The 13,698-nt window shown below is 26.5% G+C and overlaps 1 protein-coding gene across 2 annotated transcripts in view; it reads right to left on the bottom strand.

Moving 5' to 3' along the window:
* Positions 1-11,882, bottom strand: part of LOC122272178 (H/ACA ribonucleoprotein complex subunit 1) — a 15,389-nt gene extending 3,507 nt beyond the window's left edge. The window contains exon 1 of one of the 2 annotated variants that reach the window (XM_043055477.2): positions 11,736-11,882. The gene's annotated coding sequence lies outside the window, so the exon portion shown is untranslated. Of the gene's footprint in view, positions 1-10,790; positions 10,808-11,735 lie in introns of those variants that run through there. The other variant, XM_071177864.1, reaches the window with a different exon arrangement.
* Between the last annotated feature and the right edge of the window lie 1,816 nt (positions 11,883-13,698).

The raw sequence follows: 13,698 nt of genomic DNA, 5'->3' as shown, positions 1-13,698 counted from the left end.
ATATATATATATATATATGATTACTTTTCGATTCAGGTTGAGCAAGTGGTAATAAAACGAAAAAGAAATGACTGGAGAACTCATTTGGAGCTTTTTAAACTTTCATATATCGATCAATGGAAGTGGAACTGTCAGAAAACTCTCGTCAATGTCAGTATATATGTCAGTGCAAAGGCAATATTTTGGTCAGTAGAACTACCGACATATTTAAACTGTCAATAAAAATTTATTACATTTCTTTGCAATTAGATGGAAGATTTGACACATTTAAGATTGCATGTAATTAAAAAGAACCTTACTCAGCTAAGAAAATCTATTATCTTAGCAAATCAACATAAATTTATTTTTAGTACAGTAATCACTAGTGATTGACAAGGAAAATGACTATTTTTGATACACGTTTTAATTAGCACACTTCATTAAAATCATAATTAGTAAGTCCAATTGAAATTTTAATGGCTAATAAAAACCTCATTATTTTGTATTCAAATTAATTCTTTGAAATCGATGTTAAAAGATATTTTTCTTTTCCCACTTCATTCAGAATGTTATATGCAATTCGCTTTGCAGGTACAGCGTGCAGAATAATAATGCGAACACTACGATGCAATCTTAATGATTTGAAGGATTAACTTTAAATATTCTAGAATATTTGTAATGACGACGATAAGCTACAAAATATTACTCAAACTCTCGATAAATTCGATACTTTTATAAATTTCAATATTTTCAATTCGGAATATTTTAATCCTAATGAAAATTCATAAAGATATAAATCTGAAAAACTGTGAGATGAAATTTTAAAAGACCATAGTCATAACCAGTAGCATAGTATATCAATCACATTTGAAATTTTTATTTATTTATTTTTATTTTATTTTATTTTATTTAATTTTTTTCTTGGCGTTTATTACAGTTGATGTTAATTACTATAAAGTTTTTAAAATCACTTTGATATTTTCCTTTTGGTTTAATTTTCACCTTAAAGTGAAAGATGATTTTTTGAACTTAAACTGATGGCAAAGAAATAATCACTATTTGTTCTACTTCTTTCAAAATTGAACGGTTAAATTGTAACTCTTACTAAGCATTACCGTTATGAAGGATATACATTTAAATCTAAAATCGTAAGGTAATCTTTTTTTAATAATAACCTGAAATTAAAAAAAAAAGATAGACATTTTTGTTTGTTTTAACCTGTTTCGATTGACTACTTTTACAGAGTGACTTTTGACGACTTTTTACAGAGTTGCTAGTTATCCAGAAATGTCAAAAAATTGTATGACATCTTAAGAAAATCATTTTTAATTTTTTAAAATAAAATAAAATAAACTTTTGTTTTGCTGCAAAGTTTCCATATGCCAATCATGATATCAATATTAAATACGTGTTTATTTAAGTACCCTTTTTCCTTTGAAGTTAACAGTCAATCACAACAACTACTAACAAATACAATATATGCATTCATTTGCAAAGTTCTCTTATAATATATAGGGGCCTCCCTTATCGAGCGGTATCACCCGCCAAACGCTGTGCGAAGCGTGGAGATAACGGGTTCGAATCCCGCTATTACCCTGTTTCGTGCTGTCCCTCTCTGTATTGCGCTATCTTCCTTTCTGCTTGACAAAGATTTATAAATCTTAATTGAGCGCACAAGTCTGCAAATTTATGTTATACCAATAAACTAAACTAAATTCCATAATATGCATGTTATAACTGTTAATATACATATGTTACGAATACGTTACTCTTCTGAAAGTCTCGGTAAAATGAAATATTCTTAATACCCTTCCTTCATCTTTTCCGATAAGAAGTACGGGGTTTCTACAAGTATTAAAAATTTTAAAATATGGAGACAAAAATGGACCAAGCATTGATATTTCCAAATATTTTTGACCAAGAGTATGGATTATTTTTTTCAAAGGAAATATATCCATATTCCGATTTTGCCACCTCTTAGAAAATGAAATAATGGTCTTTGATTAACGGAAATGAGAAATTTAGAATGAAATTTCTTTCTCTAAATAAATTAACATAAAATTTCTTTTTTAGCATTTAATTAACATTTCTTTCTTAAAATTAAATTAATATTTTTTTCTTAACATACATTTAAAAATACTTATGCCTACAAAATCAACGCGTTCTTTATAGATAAAAATCTAAAATAGAAAAGCACAATTTAGTTATAAAATTGGAATATGGGAGATAAAATAATGGTTACTTTTTAAACCTAACGATTTAAACTAATTCGCGGAACTTCAATGAAATTTCTTTCTTGAATGTAAAAGAGTGAATTCTTTTCAAAACATTTCATTTTAAAAGAGGACTTTTTAAAATGGAACACTCACTTACTTTGCCAGTATAATAAATCAACTAATACAATAAGAGATTAAATCTTCGTGTTCATTAACATATTTAGGTTAAAATTTTGAAATTCGGAAGTAAATTTCCTCGAAAGACGTGTTCTTTAGATTATTTTTGTTTCTCTTAATTAAATTTCAAACAAAGAATTTTTCAAGAAATCTGTTTCCTTAAAAATTGAAATTAAAGCAGGAATCAGATGAGTAAAATATATGGCTTGCACTTAATCTATATATATTTTAAATTTATAACAAATTAGTTGACTGGTTTTTAATTTAGAAAATACAGGTCACCTTCTTTTATATTTATAAAAATAAAGTTTTTTTTAATGTGATCACACTATTCGTTACCCAACTTCTGTTTTAGATTTATTTTAAAACTTTTGTTTTTTATTCTTTCAGGAAATTTTGAATATTTAGATTTTTTTCCAATTCATAATGTCGAGTGATAAGTTGCAAATATGCCTATATATTTGATTAAGAAATTTTGAAAGGAAAAATTTCTTAATAAAAATAATTTACAATATTAATTTACAATAATAATTAATTTAAAAATAATTGATTTAAAAATTTACAATATTGAGTAATTTACAATATTGAGTAATTTGCAATATTGAGTAATTTACAATATTAATTAATTTACAAAATTAATTTACAATATTAATTAATTTACAAAATTAATTTACAATATTACTTAATTTACAAAATTAATTTACAATATTAATTACTTTACAAAATTAATTTACAATATTTATTAATTTACAATATTAATTTTTTCCCAATAAAATATAATACAAAAAAAATCTTTCAGAGTCCGTGATATTTTTAGGTGCAAACAAACATCGAATAGACACTTAGGAATAACGATTTGTCTTGAATTTTTAAAACTGGATGAATTTCTCTTCCTCAAAGTCTAAACCGTTCTATTGTAAGTTTTAAATTATCCTCCCTAAAAGAGCGGGATTCTCGTTAAATTATCATTTTAATATTGATCGATTTTCTTAAATGCTTCACCAATTGCAAATAATCAATTTTGAAACTAATTACCGTTAGAGTGGGAGTAATAAATTAAAAAGCCAAACGCAATTGTAAATGATTTTAACACAAATCGTAACATTTCAAAAAATTCACAGAAATCATATCCGAAATTCGGCGAAATTGCAACTCTTATCTAGCATGAGATTTTTTTAACGGATTTTGAATATTTTCTGATCTTAAATCTACTGACGCCGATTTCAAATATGCTATCGGTTTCTCTCTCTAAATTAGGTTTTTCTGTTGTTCTCCTTAAATTACATTTTTGACGAAACTATTTTTGCTGTTTTTTGTCGAAGTTTAAAAGCGTTATATATAATAGGGAATCGCATATATGATGCGACAAACTTCTGGGGAGTTAGGGTGCATAATCAGCATTAAAGTTGCTTAGTATTTCAATTGATTCTTCACGTGCTTCTGAGCGGGTCATAAAAAAGGGAAGCGCCAGGCACGACGGCATTTCCGGGCATGGGATCATATATATATATATATATATATATNTTCACTTACTTTGCCAGTATAATAAATCAACTAATACAATAAGAGATTAAATCTTCGTGTTCATTAAGATATTTAGGTTAAAATTTTGAAATTCGGAAATAAATTTCCTCGAAAGACGCCTTCTTCAGATTTTTTTTGTTACTTTTAATTAAATTTCCAAAAAGGAATTTTTTAAGAAATCTGTTTCCTTAAAAATTAAAATTAAAGCAGGAATCAGATAAGTAAAATATATGGCTTGCGCTAAATATATATATACATTTAATTTATAGCAAATTAGTTGACTGGTTTTTAATTTAGAAAATACAGGTCAACTTCTTTTTCATTTATAAAAAAAAAAGGTTTTTTTCTTTTATGTAATCACACTATTTGTTACCCAATTTTTGTTTTAGATTTATTTTAAAACTTTTGTTATTCATTTTTTCAGGAAAATTAAGATTTTTTAAAAATTTTATTACAATTCATAATGTTGAGTGATAATTGCAAATATGCCTATATATTTGATTAAAACTTTGAAAGGAAAAATTTCTTAATAAAAATATTTCTTTTAATTTACAATATTAATGCTTTTTTTTAAATAAAATCTAATACAAAAAACATCTTTCAGCATCCATGCTATTTTAAGGTACAGACAAACATCGAATAGACACTTAGGAATAACGATTTGTCTTGAATTTTTAAAACGGGATGAATTTCCTTTCCTCAAAGTCTAAACCATTCTATTGTAAGTTTTAAACTATCCACCCAAAAAAAGCGGGATTCTCGTTAAATTATCATTTTGATATTGATCGATTCTTTTAAATGCTTAACAAATAATAAATTTTGAAATTAATTACCTGTAGAATGGGAGTAATAAATTAAAAAGCCAAACGCAATAAATAATTTTAACACAATTCGTAGCATTTAAAAAAATTCGCAGAAATCATATCTGGAATTCGGCGAACTTGCAACTTTCATCTTGCATGAGATTTTTTAACGGATTTTAGATATTTTCTGATTTTAAATCTACTGATGCTGATTTCAAATCTGTTATCGGTTTCTCTCTCTAAATTAGGTTCTTCTGCTGTTCTATTTAATTATATTTTTGACGAAGCAATTTTTGCTATTTTTTGTCGAAATGTACAAGTTAAAAAGAGTTATATATAACAGGGAATCGCATATATGCTGTGACAAACTTCTAGGGGAGTTAGGGCACATAATCAGGATTAAAATTGCTTAGTATTTCAATTGTTTCCTCGCGTGCTTCTGAACGGGTCATAAAAGCATAGCTGCCAACTCTACTGGATTTTCCACTTAACTACTGGATTTTGCCAGCTTCTCCTGGTCTACTGGTTTAATAAAAATCTCCTGGTTTTTGCACATTTCAGAAAATTCCCTAAAATTGAGTAGGTTTCCTAAAAAAAATCCCTATTGATTGAAATAAAATTTTTGTTCAGATTATTGCTTCAATATTTAAATAAGTATTACTAATAAATAATGAAGCCAACCTCATTTATAGAAATCAGCTCAAAACATTTCTTGTTCTAATATGCTCAATTTATTTTTACTCAGAGCTCTCTTCTTAAATTAATTATAAAAATCTCAATACTATCTTTGATGAATTAAATGACTATTAATATTCGAAATTAGGAGTAAACATAACATTTTAAGTATGTTTAATGTCAATCATAACTGGGTAATATTGCAGTCGTTCTATTTTGATGATTGTAAAAATCCTCAAAATTCTCTATGTGTAAAATATTTAGTACATTACGCTACAATCATCATGAAATGTATTTTATTTCGTAAAATCTACTGGAATTTTTTCTATCCATATTGGCAGCTATGTAAAAAGGAAGCGCCATGCACGATGGCATTTCAGGGCATGAGATCCTATGCAATTTTAATCATGATCTTGCGCTCTAACTCCCATAGTTTTGCGCAACATTTATGCGATTCCCTTTTATATATATGTATATATATTTGTTGAACTTGTACATTCAGAAAAAAATAGTCAAAATAGTTTCGTCAAAAATGTCATTTAAAAAAGAGCAAAAAAATCGTTATATGCCGCTAAGTGTGGTTCCTTATTTTGAAATTCCTTATTATTCGTGTGCATCTAAATAGTTCATAACAGAGAAGTGCCCATAGCTGCGTAGAACGACATTCCCGGGCATGGGTACCTATACAGATTTAATCCTGATGATGGGCACAGACTTTCCTGTTCGCTTTTCTACATAACCACCCGTTAAATATAACGTGTTTAAGCTAGTTCATTTCGACAAAAAGTAAACTAAAATTGTCATTTTGAGACAAATCTGTAGCTTAGGAAGCAAAACAGATGCACAGACGAGCAGAGTTGAGATCCCCACTCCCGAATTAGACAAGATCTAATATTTTTATAAATTTCAACAAAAAATGCGTTCCCTAGTGTGTTTAATTTATCTGCTCGCACATACGTTTGCATGAATTATTAACTTGCTATGGTAGGCTAAAAAACTCTAAATTTAACTTTTTAAAAAAAGATTTATGCGAGACATAAATGTAAAGAGTAAGAAAAAGTTGTATCAACGATAGTATTTGTTGGCACCTATATCTTATAAGATAAAATAGCTGCTAGCAACTACTATTAGTTTTAAACTTGCAAATTGATAAGTGGCTGATAATGACTATTATTGAGGAATAATTTAAAAATGATTCCGACATAAAGCTCTCGAGTGCAATGTGCTAATAAAATAAAATTTGGCAAATTGATTTTAATGGTTTGCACATTTTAAGATATTTCCTATAAAGAGTTCTTAAAGAAAACTTAAAAAAGGGACTGAAAAATTGATGAAAAATACACATTTTAATAATTTTGCATTCGCCACTACACTTAACATTTTTACACAGAGAAAAATCCTGTTTAATTACTAAGTACAGAGAAAAAATCCTGGTAGAAAAACATTACTGTATGGTAATGACATTTCTGGTTTGAAAAAAAACTATATACATAATTCGAGTTAATGAAAGCAAAATATATGGTATTTAAACCATTCGCTTAGGAATTTTTTCGTTCATACGGTAACGGTCTACTGGAAATTCTGGTTTTCAAAATTGCAGTTCTTATTATCTTAACAAAAAATAAAAATTTAATTAAAAATGCGAAATTGAAAAGTAAATTTAACCGTATAAATGGTTTTTATGCCATCCTTTAAGGCAGTGTTTCTCAGATTTATGACTTTTGCGTACCCTTTCAAAATTTTTTGTCACGCTGTGTACCACTAATAAAAAAATGAATGTATTTTTTACTATAAAAAAATTGTACAAAAGTTAAAAATCACAACTAGCTGACACCACTAATTATTAACTGTGAACCATTTTGTGAACCAATTATCAACTGCGAAAAGTAGCCAATCGAAAAATACGTAATCGTAGATTTTCATGGCTAGCGTTGTTTTTAAAAAATTTTTTTTGAAATTTTCGATTTTTGCAAAATATTTCGCATACGAACGTTTAACCCCCACCAAACTGTTCTCGTACCCTTGGGATACTCGTACCCTACGTAAGATTTTATTTTTATATTTAAAATGATATCAAACTAATACTGTTTTTTACATTCTTCGGTTTATAAACTAAATTTAACATGATTTTGATCACCCCTACATAATTTAAACAAGCATAGAAACCCATGATAATTGTAATATGGTGTGTTTAAGCCCAGGCGAAACATAAAATATTCCCAACTGTTAATTTATTACCACTTTCACTGTAAAAAAATCTGTAACAAATTATGGGGAGAAGTACCGACCCTCAGATGTGGGTATCTTTCACCGTGAAATCCTTTTTTACCAGAACATGTTACGGAAAAAAAAAAAACACATATACTGTAGTTTATTGTAATAATTACTATAAAATCACTGAATTACACGAATTAAATATTTCTGTAAAAATTACGGTATAATATTTTAAGGAATTTACGGTATAATATTTAAGTTTAATATTTAAATGAATTTTATAGGAAAATAGATTTTACAGATAATGCATATAAAGAACAGTTACTTTTTACAGAAAAGTACAGAGAATGGTACTTTTTACGCATCTGGAATTTTTTACAGAGTAGAAGTATCATCTCAGGAATGGATACAAATTCGCAGGTTTGCAATTGACTTTTTAAAATGGTATTGGTTAATTGAAAAAACAATTGCAATTCAAAAATTTTTCGTTATAATTAGTTTCGTGGAGAAATAAAAGCACATACAGGGTTATTAATTTTTTCAACATATGAACCACTAAAATTATAAAATTAAAGATTCTTTGAACATAAATTTTTAAAAATTAAATTATAGCTAAAACTAAATTAGCAACACAATTGTTAATATTTGAAATTTTTTTCTCAGGGATTGCAAGGATTACCAGAAACTCTAGGCTAAACTTGATTCTAGTTATAAATTAAATTATTTATTAATAACTAAATTATATTAATAAATTAGTAATCTACTGATAGATTTATTAAAAACAATTTTTAAAAATTTTACCATCCATTAACTCAAGAATTTTTAAAATGTTTAATTATTTTAAAAATTAAAAAAGTAACTATTATCGTAATTGCTAGTTTTTGAAATTTATGTTTTAATTTGAAAATTTTTCAAATTTATGTTTAAAAGATTTCCAGGACTATGCGAACCATTAGGCTAATACTAAATTTATGAAAATTAAAAATATTTACAACTCTAATTCGAAAAGATCTCAAAGAAGCCATAAAAAATGTACTCCTATTGTAAATGTACTCATTAAAATTTTAATAAATTATCCTTTCAACATACTTTGGAGAAAAGCAACCAGATGCTTTAAGAAGAAATGAAAGTGAATTGAAACTGCTAAATTGAAATTTCTTTTTCATACTACCTATTTATTTATTTTTCAAATTTTTTTTCGAGAATACCACGGTTACAAATTTAACTCTATGTCAATACAAACTAAATTTATAAATAAATACAGTTTAAATTTACGTTAGTCTAGAAGAAATTATGAAAAACTTATTTCGGAAAGTATGAAACGAAAAATTTACTACAGAGGTCATTTCATAATGCTTTCGATGATGAAAGCAATCAAATGCTTTATAAAGAAGTGATTATTAAAACGTTTTTATTTTATAATATCATTTTCTCTTATTATTTATTTATTTTTGAAATTATTTAAGAATTTCAACTCCAGGCCGGTATTAACTAAATGAATGAAAAGCAAGGAAATAAAAAAAAATATTAAGTAAACTCTTTTTAGTTTCAATTTGCAATAGTCTCGAAGAAAAAATGAAAGCAACAAAAAATTAAATGAAATGATCCTTTCAATACGCTTTCAAAAATGAAAGCAAATGGATCCTTTTGGAAGAATGAAAATTACTTTCAATTTCTAGATTTCAAAATATTTTTTTCCTTTATTTCTTATTTATTTTTCCCAAAGTTTTTTAAGAATTTAACGGACTAAGAGCAATTTTAGGTCAATACAAGCTAAATTTTTTCAAGCATGAAAAAAATGTTTGCAGTTTTAATTTACAACGATACCTAAAGAGAACCTACTTTGGTTTAAAAATATAAGTATCACAAAATTCAACGAAGCAATCCTTTCAGCGACGAAAGCAATNAAATAGGAAAAAAATTAAGTAAAATATTTTTAGTTTCAATTTGCAATAGTGTAGAAGAAAAAATGAAAGCACCGAAAAATTAAATGAAATGATACTTTCAATACGCTTTCAAAAATGAAAGCAATCATATGATTTTGAAAGAAGTGAAAGTAACGGTTAATTAAACTTCATAATTATAATTCCATTTTTCTTAGTATTTATTAAATTTCAAATTTTTTTTCCAAGAATTTCATGAGCTAGTTAAACTTTAGGTCAATACTAATCTAATGTAAAAAACAAGATAAAGCAAAAAAAAAGAAAAAAAAAAGAAAAAAAAATGGAAACAGAAATAAAATAAAATATTTTTAGCTTTAATTTGCAATCTTACTCTGATTAAAAAATGAATTGAACGAAAAATTAAACGAAACGATCCTTTTCGCATGCCTTCAAAGATGAAAGTAAACAGATGCCTTTGGAAGAAGGGAATGTAACGGCTATTAAAACTACTTAACTTGAATATTATTTTTTTACTTGATACATATTTATTATTTAAGATTTTTTTCATTAATTTCTTTGACTAAATAATATACAAACTGAATTTATGAAAATCAAAAAATAAAATAAAAAATAGATTTGCAGTTTTGATTCAAAATTTTTAAGAAGAAATTGCTTCGGTTGAAAAGTATATGCAACAAAAATTCAACGAATAAATTCTATTAGCAATGAAAGTAATCAAATCCTTATGGAAGAATGAAAATTGCTTACAATTTCCAGATTTCAAGATATTTTTTCGCATTTATTTCTTATTTATTTTTTCCAAAGTTCTTCAAGAATTTAACAGACTAAGAGTAACTTAAAGTCAGTACAAACTAAATTAATTTAAGCATGAAAAAAAATAATTGCAGTTTTAATTTACAAAGATATCTAAGAAGAACTAACTCTGATTGAAAAATATAACTATCAAAAAATTTAACGAAGCAATCCTTTCAGCGACGAAGGCAATCAGATGCTTTTGGAAGAAGTGAAAGTAACCAATATTAAAATTGCTAGATTTTGAATCTACTTTTTCTTCAACGAAATTCAAAAATTCAACGAAGCAATTCTATCAGCGATGAAAGCAATCAAATCCGTATGGAAGAATGACAATTGCTTTCAATTTCTAGATTTCAAAATATTTTTTTCTTTTTTTTTTCCCCAAAGTTTTTCAAGAATTTAACGGACTTAGAGTAACTTTAGGTCAATACAAGCTAAATTTTTTCAAGTATGAAAAAAATGTTTGTAGTTTTAATTTACAACGATACCTAAGGAGAACCTACTTTGGTTGAAAAATATAAGTATCACAAAATTCAACGAAGCAATCCTTTCAGCAACGAAAGCAATCAGATGCTTTGGGGAGAAGTGAAAGTAACCGATACTAAAATAGCTAGATTTTGAATCTATTTTTTCTTCAACGAAATTCAAAAATTCAATGAAGCAATTCTATCAGCGGTGAAAGCAATTCGATCCTTTTGGAAGAATGAAAATTACTTTTAATTTCCAGATTTAAGAATATTTTTTCGCATTTATTTCTTATTTATTTTTTCCAAAGTGTTTCAAGAATTTAACGGACTAAGAGTAACTTTAAATCAATACAAACTTTTTTTTTTCAAATATGGAAAAAAATTTTTTTTTTGCAGTTTTAATTTACAGCGATATCTAAAGAGAACCTACCTTGGCTGAAAAGTACAAGTATCGCGAAATTCAACGAAGCAATCCTTTCAGCGATGAAAGCAATTAGATCCTTTTGGAAGAATGAAAATCGCTTTCAATTTCTGGATTTCAAAATATTTTTTTTTTCATTTATTTCTTATTTTTCCCCCCAAAGTTTTTCAAGAATTTAACGAACTAAGAGTAACTTTAGATTAATACAAACTATTTTTTTTTTCAAATGTGGAAAAAAAAAATTTTTTTCCGCAGTTTTAATTTACAACGATATCTAAAGAGAACCTACTTTGGTTGAAAAGTACAAGTATCGCAAAATTCAACGAACCAATCCTTTCAGCGACGAAGGCAATCAGATGATTTTGGATGAATGAAAATTGCGTTCAATTTCTACATTTCAAAATATTTTTGCTCATTTATTTCTTATTTATTTTTTCCAAAGATTTTAAAGAATTTAACGGACTAAAAGTATCTCTTGGTCAATACAAAAATAATTATTATAAGCATTAAAAGAAATTATTTACATTTTTAATTTGCAAATATATTTAAAAAGAACTTACTTTGGTTGAAAAATATATGAATCAAAAAAATTCAACGAAGCAATCCTTTCAGCGATGAAAGCAATCAAATGCTTTTGGAAAGAAGTGAAAGTGTACTGTCAGAAAATTTCACTCTCACTTCTCTTTATATATTCCATTCATCTCAAAATTACTCAGCACAAGAAATGAACACGGAGAGGGGGGGAGGAGAAAAGTCACCACAGTACCCTAAAGAGGGTATGACCCACTTCCTTACTGGAATTGACCTCCCCCCACTACCATGTCCACAATTTTAGATCCACTGATGAACCCATCCTCTTGTTCTCTCTTATCCCTATCTCTCTATTCTTCCACGGTTATTAAGAGAAAGTGAAAAATTCTTCAACAGGAAAGAAAAAAAAATATCCGTCAACTTTCAATTGCTGTTTACCTGACTTCTCAAATGCTGTTAGGTCAGCCTTTTTTTGGATTGCGACCTCCTTGACCTCTCGGTTTTATCTTCAATGAATGGTGAGTTTGATGTTGATGAGCGTACAAATTTAAATTCATTATAGATTTTGACGTGGGACGATGGGAAGTAAATGTGTTTATTTTTAGTTTGTTTGTAAAATGGGCTCGTCCAGCTGTTCACGCTTTTTGGGGTTATTGGGAATGAGGAACCAATATTGCATATATATATATATANAATTAGATTAATACTTCAAAAGAGAAGTTATTTTAAGATCTTTCACTTCCATATAAGGAAAGATTAAACGATTTGCTTTGAGTAATAAATAAATTTGATGAGGCGTAAGAATACAGAAAAAACCATATGGCTGGACTTTTTACTCTTTTTAATCATCCTATAAAATGCAGACCGCAAGATTTTGCGTGGCTTTTTGTTGTTTGTTTTGCTAAATAAAATCCGTCAGCTTAGACAGGATATGTGTCCCCCCTCTCCCGCTTTGGAGAGGGGTTAAACTGCTATTTCACCATCGCAACTTAATAAAAGAAGATTATGCACCACTGGACTCTTCAATCATGTTGCTCTCAATACTGATTTACTAAAAAATCATTAGATATATATATATATATATTAGATATATTTAATATAATTCACTGTGTAAAATTTTACATTCACAATAATATTAAGTTTTTTTAATTAATTATAAATATTTGAAAAGTGCTTTTTAATGAAGATTTAACAGTGTATATTTACATACATTGACAGCAATATTAACATTGTTTTTTTATTTAAATATAATAAAATATTTAAAAACTGCTTTTTAATGAAGATTTAACAGTGTATATTTACATACATTGACAGCAATATTAATATTGTTTTTTATTTAAATATAATAAAATATTTAAAAACTGCTTTTTAATGAAGATTTAACAGTGTATATTTACATACATTGACAGCAATATTAACATTGTTTTTTTATTTAAATATAATAAAATATTTAAAAATTGCTTTTTAATGAAGATTCAACAGTGTATATTTACATACATTGACAGCAATATTAACATTGTTTTTGATTCAAATATAATAAAATACTTAAAAACTGCTCTTAAAAATATATGTAGCAATGTATATTTACATTCACAATATTAAATGAGTGTTTAGTTAAAATATTGCAAAATATTTAAAAAAGCTCTTTTTGACATATCTTTTCTAATTCATATTTACATTAATAATATTAACCTTGTTTTTGTTTAAATATTCTAAAGTATTTAAAAAGTGCTTTTCAATGTATATTTTACAATATATATTTAACTATAGATATTTATATTTGTGATAATATTAATAACAGTGTTCTTTGTTTAAATACTATAAAGTATTCAAAAAGTGCTTTTTAACGCATATTTAACAATGCAATAATATTGGTATTTACAATAATATTCACAATGTTTTAGTTTCAATTTCATAACATATTTGATAGGAATTTTTTAATATATATTTATATTCATAATAATAATAAAAGGGATTTCAGTTTAAATGTAA

The sequence above is a fragment of the Parasteatoda tepidariorum genome, chromosome 2, assembly GCF_043381705.1.
Source record: "Parasteatoda tepidariorum isolate YZ-2023 chromosome 2, CAS_Ptep_4.0, whole genome shotgun sequence".
Classification (NCBI taxonomy): Eukaryota; Metazoa; Arthropoda; class Arachnida; order Araneae; family Theridiidae; genus Parasteatoda; species Parasteatoda tepidariorum.
This window is presented reverse-complemented; position numbering and strand designations above follow the sequence as displayed.